The 22,627-nt window shown below is 32.8% G+C and overlaps 1 protein-coding gene across 1 annotated transcript in view; it reads left to right on the top strand.

Moving 5' to 3' along the window:
- Positions 1-578: 578 nt before the first annotated feature.
- The window catches only part of LOC123536056 (uncharacterized), a 188,069-nt gene continuing 166,020 nt past the window's right edge, over positions 579-22,627 (top strand). The window contains exon 1 of the mRNA XM_045318841.2: positions 579-746. The gene's annotated coding sequence lies outside the window, so the exon portion shown is untranslated. The remainder of the gene's footprint in view (positions 747-22,627) is intronic.

The raw sequence follows: 22,627 nt of genomic DNA, 5'->3' as shown, positions 1-22,627 counted from the left end.
AATTAAATTCCTTTTAAGATTGGATAGTGAAAAGAAATTATGAAATGAGAAGTCATCTTAGGAAAGTCAAAATTACATTGGATATTATACATAGTTCTGAGAAATTGGAACTCTAAAGTAACAAGTATCCAAACAGTTTGATCTATTTTTAAATAATGAAATATAAGATGTAGTAGTCATATGCTTATATAATGAATATCTAAAATTAACGTATTGCAAACAGCTTGAGAGACTTGAAATTTTTAACAATAATATCATACTGACGTTAATGAATTAGTAAAACAAGAAAGATATAAATTGATTCTTTTTGCATCATTAATAATTTAAAGGCGAACTAATGGAACAGTTTCAATTCTTTTAAGCGTTTAAATTTTCCTTTTAACAATGTGCTGTTTATAGCCTGTAGTTTGTTCTATGCATCTATCAAACACAAGTAATGTGTGAAGTGTGTGTATTAAAAAAAAGAAATAGATCTAACAGGTTTTTTATCGGTCATTGGCAAATTTGTCAGTCTTTTGTTCTATCTGTACCTATCACACTTCTATTTCAGCAGGTACAAACAGATACACTTCTAGTTCTCCACTGACTACCTGATGCATTCAGACAGACTGGTTATTGGAATTTACTGAAGAGTTTTGTAAACAGCACTGTGACAGTTGCAGGAAACTTTATTGAAAATTGTTTAACTTAATGTGTTCACGGAGTAAGCAGTTACATTTCGGATACACTAAGTGGACAATAAAAAGGTAAATTTTTCATAGTATGAAATAAATGTAAAATAAAATTTCTTTAAAAATTTATATTATTATATTTTATTTTTATTGGATGGTACGGCCTTAAATACCCGAATATTTGATATTTTGCATGTATAAAAGTGTACAATGGCAAAGAAATAATTTGTTGTATTGTCGTTTAACATTGTTTCGTGTTTCTTGCTCTGTTTAATGATGTGACTAAATGTTGTTATCAGTCATTTATGTTCCTTTGGGATCACGAAGTCTCTTCAATGTGATGTCCAAGGGACGGTGTGGTTTATTGTCCATTCCATTATCTCCAATAAACAAACCCAATTAAACCGAGTCTGCTGTCGTTTTACTTGGATACTTCTAGCTTTTAGAATGTCCTCGCATATATTTGATTAATTTAAATGGGTTTCTGCCAATTTAAATTACATCAAATTTCATATTTGTTCATGACCAATTTCCTTGAAATTTACAACTCTAGCGTTACAAAAGTCTTCAACGTTCGACTGATCATAAACTTTTTACACTTGAAATTGTAATAAACATATTCATGCCTCGTCAGTTCATTTTGTTTAGCTGTACTCCAGTGCGATGTATTTGCTTCCAAAAAATATTAAAAACAAAATGACATGTTTTATAATTAAGCGGATAATCTGTATTTTAAAATATGACAATATTACTTATTTAAAATACATGCCTCTGCATTTGAAGTCACCGGTAATACAGTTAACTAGAACCAGTTTTATCGGAGTTTGACCTTTGATGGTAAATAAACGTAATCACTTATTTGAAATCTAGCATGTAAGTATGAATATAAGTATGAATTAAACTTTTCATGTGTTGGAGATATTTTCTCGAGATAGAAATAGTTGACTACATCATATTACTCACAAAGATTGTTTTGTGCGAATGAGGATGCAATGTTGTTGTTACATTGAAAAATAGTTACATTCAAGTTATTATGCATATACATGTATTTCTACATAGTGGACGATTTATCTTTGTGTCTCAGCTATTCGTTATGTTATTTAGGTGCTGGTGGATTTTGTAATTTTGAAGAAGCTTACAAACACTCTCTGGAACTTGATTTTGGCTTAGGCTGTCCGTTTTAGTCAATCAATTCAATCAAATATTTCATTCGGTGTAACTTCCTGTTTACTGATATCAATATTATAGGAAAGAAAGACCCATCTATTTCTCAAATAATATCACCACTACATTCTTGTTAGTACAAAAATGTAACTAACGCTGTACATGCAAACTAGCTTCTAGTTCATGTCCTTTGTAGGTTTTGTGAAAAAAATCGCAATTTATGGTTGCATTTCTAATACTTTATGTATTATTTTTTTCCGACCATTCTCTTAACTTCGAAACTTGTTGGTAAATATCTAAACTATCTATTGCAATTCAAGTTTTCTGAATAATTGAGCTCTGCAAGTTTTTCGAGATGTTGCTCATTTCGTAACCTCACAGGCACAGACTCGGTCATACCGAGTCTGCAGTTATTTTCATGATTGTGTTTTAGTTTTTAAATGATATTTTCTTATATTTTATCATTTTGCCGGCTGATCAGTCAGATTAAATATTTAACAACGCAGAAATAAATCTATATAACATTAATAGGGTTTATTGGAACGGTTCTATGTTGTCAGAACATTTGAAAATACGTTTCATGAATGGCGATGGTATTCGAATAGCAGAATTGTTTTAGGAAAGATAAGCCAGATTCTTTTGCAACAAGCAAAACATGAATATTGATTTCAGAAATGGTTTAGAATAGAATTTGTTTAAAGAAACATAAAACTTTCGGAAATTTATCAAAATGAAATTGAATTTGCGCATATTATCAGAACATACGTGTACAAGTACCATGCCTAGTTTCTAATTTAAGTTGCACATTTTGAAATACCGAAAGGATTTCCCAATATTCCTTTTGCAAAATTAAAATGATCTGACTTAAACTTCAAGTAATATATCTGTATGATTGTTTATTTAAGGATCTGTGCGTTTACACACAGAAAGAACATTTCTTCTGTCCTGAATAGTTTTACATTTTCCATCCGTTCAATATTCCTTTGGAACTATTGAATGAAATGACATGACAAATTGCATAGTGAAAGACAACACTGATGCAATATGCTTAACACTATATAAAATGATAACTGTTTTCAGCACTTGTTTCGTACATTCTCGTGGAGACTTCTACTATAAAACTGCTGTATGGAATATCAAGGGCTGGCTTTGAACTACTGATGGTAGACAATGAGACTAAGTGCTAATTACTTGAAATTTTGTTTTAATTTACTATTGATTTATCTTCACATTTTGTCATTTATCTTACATTTTTGTAACGTGATGTTTTATTAATTATGTTTTAAAGAGCATTGATATTTTGGTGGAAAAATAGAGTACAGAAAACTATGTATATTGTGCTTGAATTAGTTACTCATTTCAGTTATAAAATTGGCACATAAACTAGTAAATGTGAGACTATCAGTTCTAGCAATCTGTCGATTTCTTGGGAAGTATTTTCGTCAAGGATGTAGACAGTTTATGTATTTCAGAGTATTGATGAGGAAGCAATTTTCCTGGTTTACGAATTCGACTGCCAAATTACTCAATGAATAACCTGACAGATACACTCCCACCGATACGTTAACGTGTTATCGGAATAAAATATGCACGTCTATCTGTCTGTCTCTTAGACTGTATAAATACTGTCATAACATGTGTATCTATAGCAAAAACATTCATGCCAAAAGCGTTTCAGCCGCTATACTATCAAATGAAACTTCTAAAATTACTCACTACCCGTGATGCATATACATAAAATGCATAGGATGATCATAAAATAGTTTGTTCATCATAAACACATGAATGTTTTATTGCACAGAAGTGTTCTTTTATTTTGCTGTTTAATTTGTTATTTATTGTACCTTGCTACGTTGCAAACGACATTCCGAATCGAATTTTTGAAGAAATAGAAATAAGGAAACAATTGATTAGGATTTCCTCATTGGTTCTCCTGTGCTGAACCAACATTTTCAGTAAAACAAAACGAGGGCAAAATCCAGCAGACGAAACCACATTCCAAGAATAGCTCGATAGGAAGCAAAGAGAACGGGGCAGAAAATTGTTGAAGATATTTATTTTTCAAACTATTAGTTGCTTTTATTATGTTTTTTAATAGGTGATAAATAAAAAGATTTGTTGTGGTTAAGATTTAACTTGCATATGTACTAGCTTTTGGAATGACGCCTGAGAGATAAACGACACTTTTCAAAAAATGTTATCTTTCGCAACAGCTTTGTTTCAAAGTATAGCAGGTATACTGAAGTTATTGATATTCGTTAGATGAACAATATTATACCAAATTAAATATGAAATCTAAGTGTCCTAAACATGTAACATTAAACATGGAAAATTACATGCCAAATAAGAACAGAAATAGTTAGAAACAGTCTGTTTCTGTTTCCTTACAGAGTCTTTGAAATCGTACCAAAGCCTATTAGTATGTAATGTGCTATGTTTAGTTAACTTATTTACCGTCTCGGCTATTTTTAGCAAGACTATTTGTAGACAAAAGCAATAGTGTTTAATGGAAACATGTCACGCACATTATGCACCAGGAACCGAATTGCACGAATTAGATTTATATGCAATTGTTTGATTGCTTTTATCCTGTCAGGATTTTTACTCTGTCATAGATTGTTTTTTTATGGCAATCTTTAGTTTAGATATTGCTGTTCCGGAAACAGAAACAAACGCAACATCGTTTAATTATATCTGAACTAATATTTAATTGTCATATAGGGAGGTCACTGATAAAAAAACACTGATAACTAACAACACTTAACTGCCATTGGATGTTTTCAAAATATTACATGTTTCAGGACACGAAGATAAGACAGCAAAGTTTATTGAGCTGTAATTCAATCGTTACGAAAATTGATAAATTTCTTATAATGTACGAAAATGCGAAATTATGACTGTCTTTGAAACAACAACAGTATTTAAACATTTGATTATTGATTACCGAATGTTACAAATAACATTATCAGATATGCTACAACTCAATTGTTTTATACAAAACTGAGTCATTTTAAACTTTAACGATACTCATTTGTTTGCCTGCAGTTCTTATCAGTTGCAACCATTAATCGATATTTTTTTCAAGGATACCATTCGGCATTCGTGAGATGCAATAACTATGGGCGGAGCTGTAAATCAAATCCGACATACGCTTGTGCACGATTCATATTCAATGCTTGTATCTAAAGTCATATTAGAAATACATTGTACTATGACTGCCGACTAACTTTAAATCATATTATGTAGAATGATGCCACAGAACAATTAGTTAATACGCAGTGAACGACCCAGGGATACAATTAAAACTTGATTTGATTTTATAGACGGGTAAAGTGTTCAGCTTTTAAGCTTGATGTTATAGTGGTATTCTAGGTATTTTTGACAATACAAGTATACAGTCCTTATACTAATGTTCTACATAATATTATAAAAGAAAAACGGGTAGCCTTAATTGAGAATTAAGTTGCAACTGTAGTAAAATACTAATTATTTGGCATGTAATGAGATTTTGGCTTTTTGTTAAGTGTATATTAAGCAAATACACCTTCCGAACCTGTCATGAGCTATTGATAGCCTTGGAACATTCCGATTTCTGTTTGATAGCCTGTATATTAAATTAAGCAATTAAACATAAATACATAGGACTAAGTGCACATCACTCATTGCAGATTAATTTTCATATACAGTAGTTTTGATCGAGATTGCACGCTTAGTTTGTTAAATGAGACCAAATTCGACATTACCTAAACAATTATTCAGTCTGTGAGAGCCTTTATTTTTCTTAGGCACAAATTGTTAAAGTTTATTCTAAAATGTAGAGATGGTACTGCATCTGATATTACGTTCTGTTGAAAACTTAATACTGGAGTACTTCAGTTATATAATGGTTTAACATTCATACTTCATTTTTCATGCTGAAAGGCAATATTTAATCCGAAAAATTTGGTCCTACTTGGAAAAGTGAAGGCAGCTGATAACTCTTTTAGGACTATTTAGTTATCAGAACAAAGTATGCATAGATCCGGATGTATTTCCCAAAAATATAGTTTACTTCAAGATCTATGAATAATCATTAAAACAAAAAAAAATGAGCATTATCTTTCATTTTCAAACGAACTAATTAAAAGACAATTTATTTTTCGGCGACGCCGTCTAACTTCGTTTTCGTTACCTGTGCCACGTGCCTTCAGTTTGCAAATCAAACTACTTGATAACGCATTATAGATAATTTATCAAAATGGAAGATTTATGCAACACTCTGCCTGATTGGACGAGAGTGTCAATTTCTTTCACTCTGTTGATTGTGCTACGCTAAACGACGCTGTTCACAGATTTAAAGCTAATTTTGGCTCAGTATATTTAGCAAGAATATTGATATATCTCAAAATGATAAGTAAGTTTAATAAATATGATAAAAACCTGTTCAAATACCAACATATATCAAATTAAAGAAAGAGCTGAATACGGTCTGCGTATCACATGAATAAGGGTGTGATAAGAGTCTTTTATGTAGAGAAGTGCTTTTTAAAAGATTTTCCTTGTTACAATTGTCGTCTGTATATGAAAAGGTTTCTTGCTTTTGTGACTTATTCAGATTGCATATTAAAATGAGTACTTTGTTTGCTTTGATATATTTGTTATAAATTATTTAACTGATTTATTATATATGATTATTTTTCTTTAGTATGGTATGCAAATATTGAACTCAGTTGAAATCTGTTTTATTATATATATGCTATATAATGACTGAATCTCATTACACTGAAATGAAGGTACGCTGCATACAGTTTATCTATGTGATATGACTACGGTCAAACTTTGCTTATGAAACAGAAATATTGAAATAATTACAATTGTATGTTTTGCTTGACCTTCACTTTTTTATAGGTGTGACGTCATTGTCCAAAGATTCATGAATAGCGAATATGCATTTGTTAAAGCGGGATCAGTTGGCCTATTTTAGAAATAAATAAAGATAATAAATAAAAAATCCTTTAATTGATTTTTTCTCATGTATTTTAATCAAACTTGGTTTGTAGCATCTTTATTAGGCCCGCTGCCAGCTTTGTTCAGCTGGGACATTTAACCCCTTTTAGGGGCTGCTAGAGCTAAAACTAGAAATGCCTTTATACAGCGTCTCATGAACAGCTTAGTGGATCTTTGTCATACTTGGTCTGGAGCATCATTATAAGATCCTCTTCCAAATTTATTTATATAGGAACTTGGGCCCTATTAGGGACCACTATAGCTAAAAGTAGATATGCCTTTCTTCGCATTAACCACTAAAATGTAATGGGGTTTTATAAAACTCGATGTGTAACAATATCGTAAGGTCTTCTTCTACAAATGGGGAGAGGGACCAATTTAGCTTAAAATATAAACACGTTTAATGACCTCTTCTCATGAACCGCTTCATGAATCTTCATCAAACTACTGCTGTAATTATTCGTCTAAGGATAAACGAAACAAAATTGCAACCCTACGAAACCTTTGCGAAAAGTTAAAAGAGAACCATTTAAATTGTTAAATTGCGGTGTTTAGTTTTGCAATTTGAAAAATGTTAGATAAAAGATGAATGTTAGATGAAAAATTCATAAACTTCTTTCCTTATTACAATTCGCCGACCATCATTTTTAAAGATATTTCTTGTTATTTATTACTGCCTATAATTTACAGGTATGGTTTGATCATAGGAAAGAAAACATTATTCGTGAGAAAAAATTGAAATAGACCATATGAATTTTACGACATCGAATCTCTCAACATTTTACAAAATCCGTTTGCCAAGAATAACCAATGCCTCAAAATGTATGAGTTAAAACAGAGCGAAATAAAAATATATATTCTATTTGATGGTCTCACCAAAACCATACCAAAAACTGTGCCAAAAGAAATGATTTCACTTTTTATGACACGCACCTTGTTTTTCGGCGTGCACGATTTAAGCACGATTTTATGACCTCGTATGACCTTATGCCGTCTGAATAATGTACCAATCGGATTGCTTGGTAAGGTATTCTCGGTATTTTCAGCCATAGTGAGAGATTTTGTAAGTGTGGCGCTGATTGGAGGAAAGGCTGAAAATGCTTCACTCTGAGTCATGTGTGACACTGAGTGAAATGAAAACGCGTTCGTCATCTATAACCTCTATAAGTACAGCACCATCGGGTTGTATGCGTACCACTTGAACAGGTGTACGTAACCAAATATTCATCTGCTCATCCGGACATATTTCTGTTTTGTTAAGTTTTCTTGCTAAGTTATTTCTGTTTTGTTAAGTTTCCTTTCCTTAAGTTTTGTTTTTACAAAAAGGTTATTTGTTTTATACAGTCATCAACTCTTACCCTGCATTACAGCAACAATTTCTAACCAGTGCAAATCATTACTAACCTGCAACAGCATGTCCGATACTGTTAAATTTTAGACTCTAAATTTTAAATTAATCTTTCCGGTGAAAACAGTACTGTACATATTCTGAATGATAGACAAATTTGATAATAAGCTGAAGTAGGGTAAGGGTTCATGTTGCTTCCAACAATTCCAGAAATAAAGTATAGAACGTATTTCAATATTGTTTGCTTACTGTTATCATCTTTTAAGCACCAACGGCTCAAAGTGAGCTTTTGTGATTGTTTGGTGTCCGTTGTGTGTCCCTCCACAATTTCTAAACACAGTCTTCTTCAGAACTACTGTCCTCATTTATACAAAAAAATCACAGAGGCCCTTTTCAACATTGCCAAAAGATTTAAAATACAGGTTTCTGCCCATTTATAACGTCTGCTTCAGTGACATCACGCTGACCATCTTTTTTAAAGATATTTCTTGTTACAAATGTACCTAATTTGCATATTGACCGAGGCGTGCGGAATGGGAATGCGGAATCGGCTGTTACAGAAACTTCTATTAATATACTACAGACGTTCTTTAGTATAAATAAAATGGTTGTTAGTTAAAAAGAAATGACAATCACCTTTCTTTAGCTAATCCACCAAAAGCAACGAAGCCGATGTCGCTGTCAAAAGTTCTCATATTTACTGCACGGTGCTATGTTAAAAGATTGCTAGTGTGAGAGCGATATGCACTTCAGTTTTGCATTTGATTTTGTTGTTGTTGTCGTTGAATACATAGCCTTAGGTACTATCTCTACAAAAGGGATATTTCGAGGGGATATAAAGTCGTTGATTTCCACATGGTCAAAAGTACAATGCAATTAACAATAAAAGAGACGAATTCAGTTTTAAAATTGTCAGCATTCGACGGGGTCTTTATATCACACTCTAGTCATTTTGCAAGTGCTTGTGCAAAATAAGAGGATCTTTACCGCAATAATCCATATATTACAAAAGCGTTTCCACTATTATTAAACTACGAAATCCTTTCACTTATCTTTACCACAGCTCGTCTGAAATTTTAACGAGACAAACTACAAACCTTTAAATACTTCTTAAACTAAGTTTGCACACCCAAAAACTTATACAATAAAGAACGATAAACACAGTGTTTATTTTATTCAAAATATTTTTAAAAGTCTGTTTGTAAAATTATTATTAGGAAATGCAATGCCACAACCATATAGCACATTGCATATTTGTTGACTTAGCTATCAACGTTTTCATTTTTGATGGTGCGATGACTACTCAAGTGCCCTGATAAATAAGTTTGGGTTTGTGTCAACACAGCTGAGGTTATATGATACTAAACAGAACTAAACGTTTTCGTTTCGCATCTCATTTACCTAGAAATAAAAATATTAGATGTTGAATTAAGACTTTTATAATTTCTTTCGACCATGCAAAAGAAAAGCAGTGGTTTTACTTCTGTACCCAGGATCCTTTCCTAATTTGAGAAGAATTACTCGCTATGCGAGGAATGTATAGGTATGTTAAATACTTCAAAAATGCTTATTTGTTACGCAAAAATTAGATAGAGCTGATTAGATGTTTTAAAACGACTCAGTTAGAATGTTTGTCTAGCATGTTTGAACTTGAAACAATTCTTATACAAACATCATGTAATAATGTATTTCTTTATTACCCTTTTCCAAGTGCAATGATCCATAAACAGTCGGTTCGATTAGCCTGACAACTGCATTTACATGTTCCCAAATCTTGTAATGAGATAATCTCTATGCCGCGATGCTTGATGTTGAAGTCCTTAAGTGCGTAACGCCTTGGCCTTTATTATACATATTATTAAGTTCTGACTCTCATTTACCTGTTAAACATTTTTATTTTATATGTAGACTTCAAAGCTATTGTTTAAGAATAGACCTTTAGACCATATTCTGTCATTTCTGAAACTAACGGGTATCTGTACAATACTTTGAAGTTCTACATTATTATATAGCCCGCCCGATTGGCTCAATAGGGAGAGCGCAGATCTGAGGATGTCTGGGTCTTGAGTTCGAGCCCTGGGCGAGGCGTATGTTCTCCGCGACGATTTGATAAAAGATATTGTGTCTGAAATCATACGTCCTCCACCTCTGATTCATGTGGGGAAGTTGGCAGTTACTTGCGGAGAACAGGTTTGTACTGGTACAGAATCCAGGAACACTGGTTAGGTTAACTGCCCGCCGTTACATAACTGAAATACTGTTGATTTTTGTTTTAAGTTTAGCGCCCTGAGATCGAACTCACGGCCCTGCGATCCGTACATCTGCGTTTTGCGGGCGGATAACATTATTTTGAACATTATTTTGAGTATACATCCTATGATTAACATGTTTTTCACATGTATATTTAAAATTTAATTTGTCTTTGTCTGATATTCAGATGAGAGCTATTCTTTACGAAATGACATACTTAAAATCCATTATTCAATTATATTTTTTCCATATTAGGTCATGAGATTTGAAAAGGCGTGGTATCGAATTATTTTTTTTAAAGATTAAATGCCGAAGAGATGTACATGTACAATCACTCAAGTAAAGGAGCGTTTTTTCTTGCTGTGTTAAACTTACTTCCATCTATTTTAATTATAACTTTCAACAGACTAATAGATGCATCACGTCATCATGTAACAGCCAAAAATGTGCAACAAAAAGAGACGTTTGTAATTAATTGCAATTTTCGAAGGAAAGCCGAACAGCTGTTAGCATATGCATGGAAACAAGGAGAATTATGGCTCTTTATGCAAGAAGATAAATTTGAAATGTCACAAATGTCACGCTTACTGCTTCAATTGTCTCATTTTAATGGCAAATATTTCCATAATTTTAGAAGATCTTTTTTTGCATGCAAGAGTATGACATAATTCAAAGGTCTACTTTGCATGTAATATATCGTATTGTTGAGACAGATTTCTAGGGTAGGTTTACATCAGTTTTCTATTTCACATTTTAATGTCGTTTTCATATACATATATAAAAAGGCTTTGTGCGCAAAAACATACAATGTATGTCTCTGCAAACTTAGTGTTTAACAGTTGTTTATCCGTCTTTATGCCACATGATTTACAGTCGTTCCGTATAAAGCCAACAGTATTTCATGTTGATTGTTGCTTACTGTTATAAACCATTTAATAGGACAGTTTGTGACAGAAACGGGTAAAAGTAGTCTCATGACGCATTGAGCATATACGAGGATTGTTCAGATATGAATGCATCTAGAACGTTATCTCGCTCAATAATGCGAAAATCACAAGGAAGTTAAGATTATTGGGTAGATAAACATGTTAGCTTTACAATGATACCAACCCATTAAAATTCCGTTCACTTTAGCTGTGTCTATCACTCGCTAAACATTGTCTACGCGGGTATACTAATACAAAAATGGTTGGAAGAAGGTCAGCGTATGCCGTTGAAATACAGTCCTATATTAAGAATCGTTGTATTCTCGGCAAAGGGTGTAAAGACATTTTTGATGAAATATGTTCTGTTTATGGGCATAATGAAATGTCTTTTTCGACAGTTGTTCGTTGGTTTAAGAAATTCAAATGTGGGTTTGTTTCAACAGAAGATGCACCACATGGCCGTCGGCCGAAAACAGCAACATCTGCCAAGATGATTGCTAGAGTGAAAGAAATAGTTGCTACTGATGCAAGATACACTGCTAGGCAAATAGCTAGTATGGTTGGCATCTCATTAGGAGCAGCTCGTACAATTCTGAAACGTAATTTGAAAATGAGAAAGATCTGTGCTAGATGGATTCCCCATCTGTTGACAGATGAGCAGAAAAAGGCACGCGTGCAATGCGCAAAATTGTTGCTTAAACAGTCTCCAAATTACAATGCATGGTCTTTCGCAAATGTCGTCACTGGTGAAGAGACATGGGTTCACTTTTTTGAACCCAAACGAAAGATTCAGAACAAAATATGGGCAACAAAGTCTGGCAAAAGACCATGTATTGCAAAGCGGACCATGAGTGTCAAGAAGGTAATGTATACCATATTCTTCACAACTCAGGGTCCTGCCATTCAGGTTGCTGTACCTAAAGGCAAATCCGTAAATGCGAAGTTTTATAAGACTAAAGTTCTTCGAAAACTGAAGAAATATTTCAAAAATCGGAGATCCGCAACTGGTTTGGCCAATGTCAGATTGCTACATGACAATGCGTCATCGCACCAGGCGTCTATTGTACAAGACTTTCTGAAGCAGGAAAAGGTTGTTGTGCTCCCTCATCCTCCTTATTCGCCTGACCTTGCCCCGTGTAACTTCTTTTTGTTCCCAAGGCTCAAAAAATACCTTTCTGGTCGAACATTTGTGCAGCGCAAACACCTCGGTTCTGCAATATTCCAGTGTATTCATAGTATACCTAGAAAAGATTATGAAAATGCCTTCAAGGATTGGATTAGAAGACTGAAACTTTGCATGTCTGTTGGAAGTGAATACTTCGAGGGGACCAAATAAAATTTTCTTTGAAATCTATCAAGAATACATTTTTATGTGCTTAGATGCATTCATATTTGAACAATCCTCGTAAAACACACAGCGAGTCATCCGTTAACTGACCTGTAGCTTAACGATGAAATATGTATAAAATCATTTGAACGTGCACTTAAAATCACTTAATGTGGTGCATGTATTTTGTATAGCCATAAACAAAGCACACACAGCCTCGAAATTAGGTTCAATTCGTTTGCATTTTAAATTAGGTTACAGCTACTGTGTGGTTGCTTTTATGTCCTGACGAAATGTATTTTATAATAGATACATATTTGTATTGTCAACAGGAATGTCCTTAGGCTATTCCAAACACTGTATCATTACATATTAGATGTTTTATACACATGAAGAAAAATAATTTTTAATACTGATGTGTTACGAATATTTGCTCACGATTACATTGAATTAACACTGAGAACCTTTAAATCATTTCTAAAATTATAATACAAGAAAGAGCACTGTGTTCTCCGTTAAATGCACGCATGTAGCCCGTACGATGTTTCTAACAGCAGCTTTGCCATATTACACAATGAGCTTTGCTACCACTGGGAAAACAGCGCAAACTCACAGCTTGTGTTAACAAGATGCTGCAAGAAGGAAAATATGCGAAAATAATGTTTTAATGTAATAATTTATAACCTAATGGTCGTTCCTCGGAGTTCATAAATATTTTCAATAATCTTGATATGGTCTTAATGGGCTCTTACCACTAGACCGTCGGAATATTGGAAACTGTATATGCAACGATAAATGCGTCTTTGACCTTCAGAGAACGATGCCCTAATCAGCTTCTAGTCCACATCCGATATAATTTTCGTTTGGCCATTCACAGTTAGGCATCAGCGAGATTGCAATCATAAAACATTCGGATTAATAGGTTTGAATAGAGAAACATGAACGAGTTTTGCAGCGAAGATATTGTGCGACTTTAGCATTATTCCGCCCGACAACGAAGAGAGCTAGTAATCTTTTTCATATTACAAACGAATATACCACTACTAAAACTACTACTATTATTATCATTATTGTTATTAGTATTGCTATATGTAAATTAAATAAAATTACTATTTAGCCCGAGTTGAAATAAAATATTGCCATGAATGAAAATTTAACTTAAAAATGACGTCATGCACCCGAAATGTAGTGTGCATTATCTAAATGTCAATTTCGAAAATACCGGACTGTAGACCAGAAGAAATCATTCAAAACAGTTGTCTTGCCAAAACCGAAACGAAGTACTCGAATTCGTAGAAAGACTTCGTTTATTTGCCTTTTACTAGGCAGTTTGTATCATATTTAATTGATTTGCCATTTAATTAATGTCAGATCATTAACAAACAAAATCTACAATCACAGATAAAATAACGTACACACCCTTACATACACTGCCATAGGCTTTCATTTTGAGCGACTGCGTATTCTTAGAATATGGGCTTAACTGCCATTAGTAATATACAATCACTTGTAAAATTAATTACATATATACGTCACATTTACCTTAAAAATTCTAATTCCTGATATTATCGAACCTTCTAACGTCCGGTCACAACATGCATGTCACTCAAATGATGACGTGACATATGTACATATGCGACAGTATCAGGTTTTCGTGACAAAGTTAATGTCCTTGAGGAGATATGATGTTTCCTGTGATAATAAATTACAACATAATCCCCTATTGCATCATTACAATAAAATACCAACTGTGTAAAGGGCAAAAATAGTAATTTATCGCTTAATACACTCTTTATGTCCACGTTCTGCATGTATAAATGGTGTTTTGTATTGAAGCCTGCATCGGCATTTAAAATGTTTCATATTCATTTAATGTAGCATGAATTTTTTAACAGTGTACAGTTAGTCTCTTCCATTACAGTATAGATAGGCAACCATCAAATTGCAAGATAGCATATATTTATAAACATCAAAGCAGTTCCATAGCCGGAGTAATTTGCTGAGACAAATTGTGTATACTTGATAAGTGATTTAATCAATTATTTCTACGATGAACATAGAAAAACGATTGAAATGTCCACTGCTAACACTGTCTAATTACCAAATCAAGAGTCGTGATTTCTAGTCTCTGATTTCTAACAATCGGAAAAGAGTCCCGTGCGGTGCATGGATGTTATACACCTTACACGCAAAAGAACCATGACACCTTTTGGAAATGCTGTTTCTTCTGTATCTTGCACTGCCTGCTTCTGGAGGAGTGCTAATACTAGTTACCAGTAGCGGTCGTAACTTACTTACGCAAACTGCCCTTACCAGTTACTCACTGCATGCGAACATTATATTCAGTTGTATTCACCTTTTGCACTTAGCTAATCATATATTTAGCAAATTGCGAGGTCTTCATTATGAACATGTCAAAGATCCATTTCTTAGGTTACAGGAAACAGTATCATTTAAAGGTTCAATTTTATTTTCAGGTATGACCTCAGTTGTAATAAAATTAAGGAAATGAAATTGTTGTATAGTTCACTCTCCAGTTTATGATTAGGGTGAAAATTATTGAAGGAAAAGCGTTTTGTAAACATTTAGGCATCTCAACCACAATAACTTTCGTAGTCAGATAAAAAGTTAACTGGCAAATGTATGTTTTAATGTGCAGACCTTTTAATGTATGTTACAAAAGTCACTGGCGAAATCGCAAAATTCACTTCATTTTAAAAATGCGGCTGTATGATTGTCAATGTTACATAATATGCAAGTTCATGTTTTTTTTTCCGTTTGAGAGACAGTAAAGAAGAAAGTATTGTTTGTTTCACATTTGTTTTTGGTTGCATTTGACAGGAAAACAAGACCTGCTTTATATTCATGTTCATTTAACTACACCAAGGTAAACAGTTTTGTCAGGCGCTTGTAGTTTTACATAAGAAATGCTGTTAATCAATGTTTACTGGTGTCTATTATCGGATATAGATCAGTTTTATATAAAAGAACAAAACGTTTGAACAGAAATTTCTTAGACAGATTCTGTCTGCTCTAGTAATAAAGCCGAATTATTTTATTGAAATTGTTTGTTGTTTTGTGCAAATTGGATTACGTTTATAAGGTAATGTCGATTGTGAGATAGAATTATTCTGTTTATTTCGTCCAAATTGTTCTAACTTTATTATCAAAGAGTGAAAGAAAATATCAGATAGACACCATTTTACAATCAAGACGATTTTACTACTGATATCCTTATATTTGAGTTAACTTGCTTTTGTTTAAAGTTCAAGTTGATAACAACAAAATATACAATCGAAACAATATAATTCTATAGATTACAAAGGAAATAGGACTGCATCCAAATTCTTTCTGTGTTTCCGTAAGTTATAATATTGAATGACATGGCTACATGAACTCTTAAATTTTGTTCATCATACCCCGAGATACTAGTATCTGGGGGTTAAACTGGATTCCGGTCGGTACGACCGTCTGTGGACGGAATTTGTCCGGGCTATTTCTCAGCAATTATTTGCCAGATTTCCATTAATCCTTGAAATCATTATCAGTACCAAGCCTAGTTGTGCATGTGCGAAGCAGGTTCCATTTGGAGGATTTTTCACTTAGTTACGGCTCTTTATTATTTTTTCTTTATATGTATATGGAACAATTTGTCCGCGCTATTTCTCGGTCCTTATATGCCAGACTTTTATCAAACCTTGTGATTGGTACCAAGTCAAGTTGTGCATGTGCAAAGCACGTTCCATTTGAATCAAGTTTCACATAGTTATGGTCCTTTATTAACTTTTTAATTCATATGTATATGGAAAAGAATTGTCCACACTATTTCTCAGTCATTGTATGCAAGACTTTTATCTGGCCTTATTATTATCATTGGTACCAAGTGTAGTTGTGCATATGCGAAGCATGTTCCATTTGAAAGATTTTTTTACGAAATTATGACCCTTTATTTGTTTCAAATATGAATAGAGTTACATAGGAAAAAACTTCAATAATGTCCTAACATATTTCATATGCTGTTAAGTATAACTAGTCGATGAACCTAAGTGATTACACAGTCTCTTGTCCATGACCTTTGACCGACTGACCTACTTTCTTCTTTTTTTAAGATATTGCCATTAGATTTGTACAGTTTTGAACTCACATCTCAATACTGACTTTCAGTGGCCTTAATTTTTACCTACTAACTTTCAGTGACCGTGATTTTGACCTACTGACCTACTTTCTTCTTTTTAAGGTACAGCAATGAAATTTGGAGATCGTATACAGGTTTGTACAATATTTTTTGTGCATCTTTGTACTTATTCTCCTTGTACAATATACAAATACAATGTATCAGATTTTCAATACCCCTGTTCATCTGACAATAAGCTGCCGTCTTGGAGTATTCATCGCCATTAGTGATAGGTCTTCTCATATCTGAAGATTACTTAATGATAAGTTAATTATGCCCATAAAAATATAAAAATTAAACTCAGTGTGTTTAGTCAAGAACAAAATAACCTTAAGATGTCCATCCAGATTGGGTTTAACTTACTTCCAAAACTACATTATACAACACACAAACGCTATATAGCAAGTAACTTTGATAAAGTGCTCTAACTGTGTATCCTGCACTGACGTTAGATAATGTCTTTATTGATATGTTTACTTAGAATTTATTGCCTTGCTTTTTGTTACATTAGATGAAATCATTTTGAGTGTGTAATAATGGAAAAACTCTCGGATATTTTTATGGATTATTTTGCTGCATACATAAAGTGTGTGTGACCTAGAATGATACAAGCTGTACATAAGGAACTGGAAGGGTAACACATATCTGCGAACAAACCGACTTTGTTACGGTGTGTCTTGTTGTTATTATTTTTGGGTATTTCAAGGTCATGAGTGTCCATGTAACTGTGTAGTAAGTGTGGATGTGGATGAGTGGTGTTGCATAATGTTCTTATGAACATATTCAATTAATCATAGCAAGACTGCATTTCGTGCATGCTTGCGTTCAATATTTTAAACTTATCTTTCTAAAGATTAAATTATATCTCTGTTTTTATATACCGTGCATCCTCTTATGAACAGAACTGGGAAACCTCCAATTTGATTTTCGTCAAGACACTGGGAAGAGGTCCATTTACTATGAAAGTTAATTTTACTTTTAAGTTAGAAAAACTATTTTTTCTCTGCAGGGAGGAGTGTTAAGCCAAAAGGTTCAGTAGCATGTTATTATGTCTTGGCTGCAACATGTATTTCAGTCGAATCTATGTAACAGACAAGTGTGATGCATTTTAGATGGTTGACACGACGAGGTCACAATTCAAGAGAATTGTTGATTAATCTACTCTCATGTGCTGGATTTCAATACGGTCATTTGTTAAACACTGATTTGTTTAAAGGTGTACGCTAGAATTCTGGGCGAATTTTTTCCCAATTATAGAATTTTTTAACACTTTGGATATTGAAAGACAATTATCTAAGAAACAAAAACATGCAATAAAAATCATAGATCACCGGTATTGAAAAAGAGTTATTTGCCCTTGAAGACGTCATTTTCCCCATATTTGCATATTTTTGTTTTTTAGATGATTGTCCGTCAATATCCAAAGTTATAAGAAATTCCATTATTGGGAAAATTTTGCCCATCTCATATACAGGGAATTTAAGCATACTCATTTAAGTACTTAAAAACTGAGGATAGCAAGAGCAAAGACATCCTGTCAATTAGGTACAAGGAAAACGATGTTTTAAAAATGATATTGGGTTACATTTGTCATCAGACAATTTTTAGCATCCACGGTTAAAGCCCTGTAAAGCTGGCGCATATAAAAGTACCATTACTTACGGAATGTTATGAAATTGGCAAGATACCACACAGAAAAGCTGCGTTTTTTCACAAAAAGATGAGTCACATTATCCTACAGTTAGTGATCTTGCAACTGCAACTGCTTAGAAAGAAAATAAGTAAAAACTATTATCAAGTTGTTTATTTGATACTTCAAGCATATTAGTTATAATTTTATTGATTAAAGACTATAGTCTGAACTATTAGCTCTTTGATCATCATCATTCTGGTGTATTTTGTGTAACTTAAATGTATAGATTGAATCATATTTTAGAATTTCTAAGGATTGTACTAAAACTGACTAAATCGCTGAATTTCTTGAATTTGTGTCTTGTATTCGTAACTAAGGCTTATTTATCTATTTTTGATATAGAATTGGCTAATATTCTGACAGGTGTTGCTTTTAGTTTATTATTATTTTTTACAAAGTTGTCTCTTCCTTCCGAAAGCAATTCAGCTTGAGTCATCTCTAACATGATATTACAAGTTCCGTTACGCAGGTATTAACATGTTGTACATCTGCGGGTGAAATTATTGAAAATCTTGTACAAGTGGCTTTTATAAAATCACAGAACAAAGTAATAAATTTGCCTAAACTGAACTATATGATGTATGTGCTCCTCTCTGATAATTTTATTACTTTTATCACGCGGCACATTTTGCACAAGTGTTTTTCACATGTTTCTGTACCTGTTTACTTTATTATAAAATCTTTTATCAGAGATCTCATGCAAATCTATTTTAACAGTTTACGTTAAAACATTTAATACTTATCATGATATATATTTGTATGTCTATTTATTGTATTATCTTGTCGATGTGTACATACATTTGTTAAATGCATATGCTATGACTTACATCTTACCCTATTAACTTAGTACAATTAAAGTAAAATGAAAATTTTCAAAATAATTTATAAATAACAGATTCATGCTTGAAAATAAAGCCGGAATATAAACATTTTGAACGGTGTCAATTTTGAGCCTCCCATTCAGTGATATTACAGTATATCGAATTTTGCCTAGCTATTTAAAAACATATATTTACTATATGCAGACATTAATATCCTTTTACAAATAAATGCACGTAGATATCAAAATGAAACAGACCTTTGGTGGTAACTTACTTTTTAGTATTAAGAGGACATAACATACTGTAACGGAGATATAAGTCCTTTTCGTTATCTAAGAAAATAAAAAGAGCTAGAAATATAGCGACAATAAGTACATGTTTGTCTAATTATCATTGATATAAACACACTTGTCCAATGTTTTTATTCACTATTCAAAATGTTTGTACAGTAATTGGAGACTATACCATTGATTTACAATGATTATACATTACACGTTCGAAGATGGTAGCAGTCAAGGCCCTGATAGTGCATATCTCAAACCATTTGAAGAAAGTAGCGGTCGAGTTGTGAGAAGACTGTCGCTTTCCGCTTCAGATTCGAATTTTGCATTCTATTAATTGTTATCATTTATGTCGGAAAATTTTCTGAATAAATCGTTTTTAAATATTTTCATTAAATTCCATAAATTGACAGATGAAAGAATGAGCAAATTCTGAACAGACAAGTGTTATAATATATATAGTTTCATTTCATGGTGCAAATGTACCACGTATCCAAATATCAAACTTATATATGTCACATTGGTCCCGATCCATTTTAATAACATAGCATGCCGGTAATCTACAATGTTACGTTGTGATTGATTTGTGGCTAATTGTTAAGACAATAATTACAGTGTTTTGAAGACTTTCTGAACTACATGTAGTTCTCGTAACTTAATAATTTAGAGGAAAAAAATATTACTGGTTTTAATCGAAAGTGCTAATAAAAGATATATTCTTTATAATCCGAATAGTACTAAAATTACTATTGTTAATTTTAATTGTGTGTTTGCATCAGAATAGGTATGTTGAACATATTTTATATATATAATCGTAGAGAAGGAAGCGCTTAGCTTGACATTTTCAGCTTCAGAAAACTGTTTGCATGGTACGAAGTAAATGCACTTGTGACAAACGTATCATCAGTACCAAATAAGTGTAGGTCACCAGTATTTCTGTGGCCGCAGTGTTGACGTTATACGTAAAAACATGGAAACTATAACCAAAATATCGAATGTACACTTAACGATACATTAAAGTTGAACATGAAAAGCTAACACGTGAATGCTGTTGTAAACGTATCGTATGCCCTCAGACAAACATCAGTGCTGCGATTACCAACTTGACTGCGGTACATATCACCAGAATATTGTTTGTACGCGTCTAAAACATGAAGACGTCTTTCAAAATATTGTGTTTGGATATTTTTATTTGAAGGTGACGTAAAAAGGTTTTTGGTACAGCTGTATTTGATAATGGATATTGTTATTATATTAGAACTCGTATTATATTAAAATTCGCCTACTTGTTGAAATGAAACACTTCACTTATGTTCTTTTGTTCTTCAGGGAATGACGGTCTGTTTATTTCATTTCTTTAAATATAGCCTTAGTAAAATGTTTACTTCCAAAGAGCTTGTGACAACCAACATAAAGATATAATTTGTCAGAGTATGTGTCTTCATTTGTCTCAGGATGCAAAAAATCGTCATAGTAAACGTAAAAGCATGTATGTTCATTGAGACTACGGAAAAGGCTTGAACGATTAAATGCACTGTATACCCACGTCTAGATTCTAAAATAACAGTTAACTAAAATAAAATAACTTGAAATTTTCACCATTCTATTGTATGCATGGCAGAGCTTTTGAAGCTCAGAAGTTGTTTACAAATGATTATGTAAAACTAGCAGTTTGCTTTTATTGAATATAAAATGATTCCATCAATAAGAACAAAACCTAAGTAATTCACTTGTGCTAATGTCTTCCGAAGAAATCACTCTATTATCTGCAGCTGAACTTTATGATTGAAATCGTCTGTTGTTTTGTGCAATTACATTAGTTTTTGGTGATAAAGCGGGATTTCAAGATAAAATTCTTCGGTATAGTTCTTGAAATTGCTTCGTATACTATTTGATATTGACAAAATTATTAGTCTACGATGTAAATTTGTTTCTTAAATGACATGGATTTGTAGATACTGTAAACAACAACGCAGTGACTTAAGCATTCAACACGGAAGACTCTATGAGAATAAAAGATCTGTTTCCTTTTTCAAATTCTTCCAAACATAAATTGTTAGTCATGTGAGCTGTCTGTATATCCAAGCGCATGTTAAAGTCAATGGGAGGCATACAAATGTCTCAATCTATTGCATTATAATTAGAGGATAGCATCTGGTATAATGCAAAACAAATAAATGAAGCATACATTTCAATCACAGTTGTAACATTACTTTGTAAAGATCAATACGTATATGATCAGAAAACCGTTGCACTTGTTCCACACTCATTGCTTGCTTTAATAATCCTATAAAATGGTTTCGTAGCGCACTTAAATAATAGATTTCGTATCTCACTTAAATCAGACAGGCGGTACGCATATTGTTAGCTCTTGCGATAATTAGCAATCATGTGCAAGTTTGATTACTTTCGTGCAATGTAGTTTTGGATTTCGTCCTTGCTTTCCTTTGCTAAATCATTCCTATCTTAACCACAGAAAGATTGCCTGTTGCTCACAAGTTGTCATGTTATTCTGTGCATTTTATGTAATTGATATTGCTGAATATTTGCCACTTATGCTCATTTTGATAAGTCATTAAGTAACGTGTTTTACAAAATGTTGCACCGCTCATGTATGTTTGTTCTTACCATTTATCTTAATTAGTGTTATTTACTAAGAGTTGAACGTTTCCTTTTCGATGCTCGAAGAATACAAGATGTTTCAGTCAAAATTAGACATCATGTCTTGCTATAAGCAAGCCATTAGACCATGGGAGTCATTCTTCCTTATTCACATACATATAAATAAGTAATATGTAAAAAACGAAAGACTAAATTCGATGCAAACCGTGTCTCTTTCTGACATATTGTTTTCAAGAGAAACAATTATTTTTGATTTCTTATATATTCTTCCGCTAGAAGGTAACACATTATCTCGATATTCAGTTACGCTTTATAGAGTTGTGTTTGAAGTTGCTAACTGATGGGCTTCAAGCATAACTGTTCC

The sequence above is a fragment of the Mercenaria mercenaria genome, chromosome 17 (genome assembly GCF_021730395.1).
Source record: "Mercenaria mercenaria strain notata chromosome 17, MADL_Memer_1, whole genome shotgun sequence".
NCBI lineage: Eukaryota > Metazoa > Mollusca > Bivalvia > Venerida > Veneridae > Mercenaria > Mercenaria mercenaria.
Note: the sequence above shows the minus strand (reverse complement) of the source record. Positions and strands in the feature narration are given on the sequence as shown.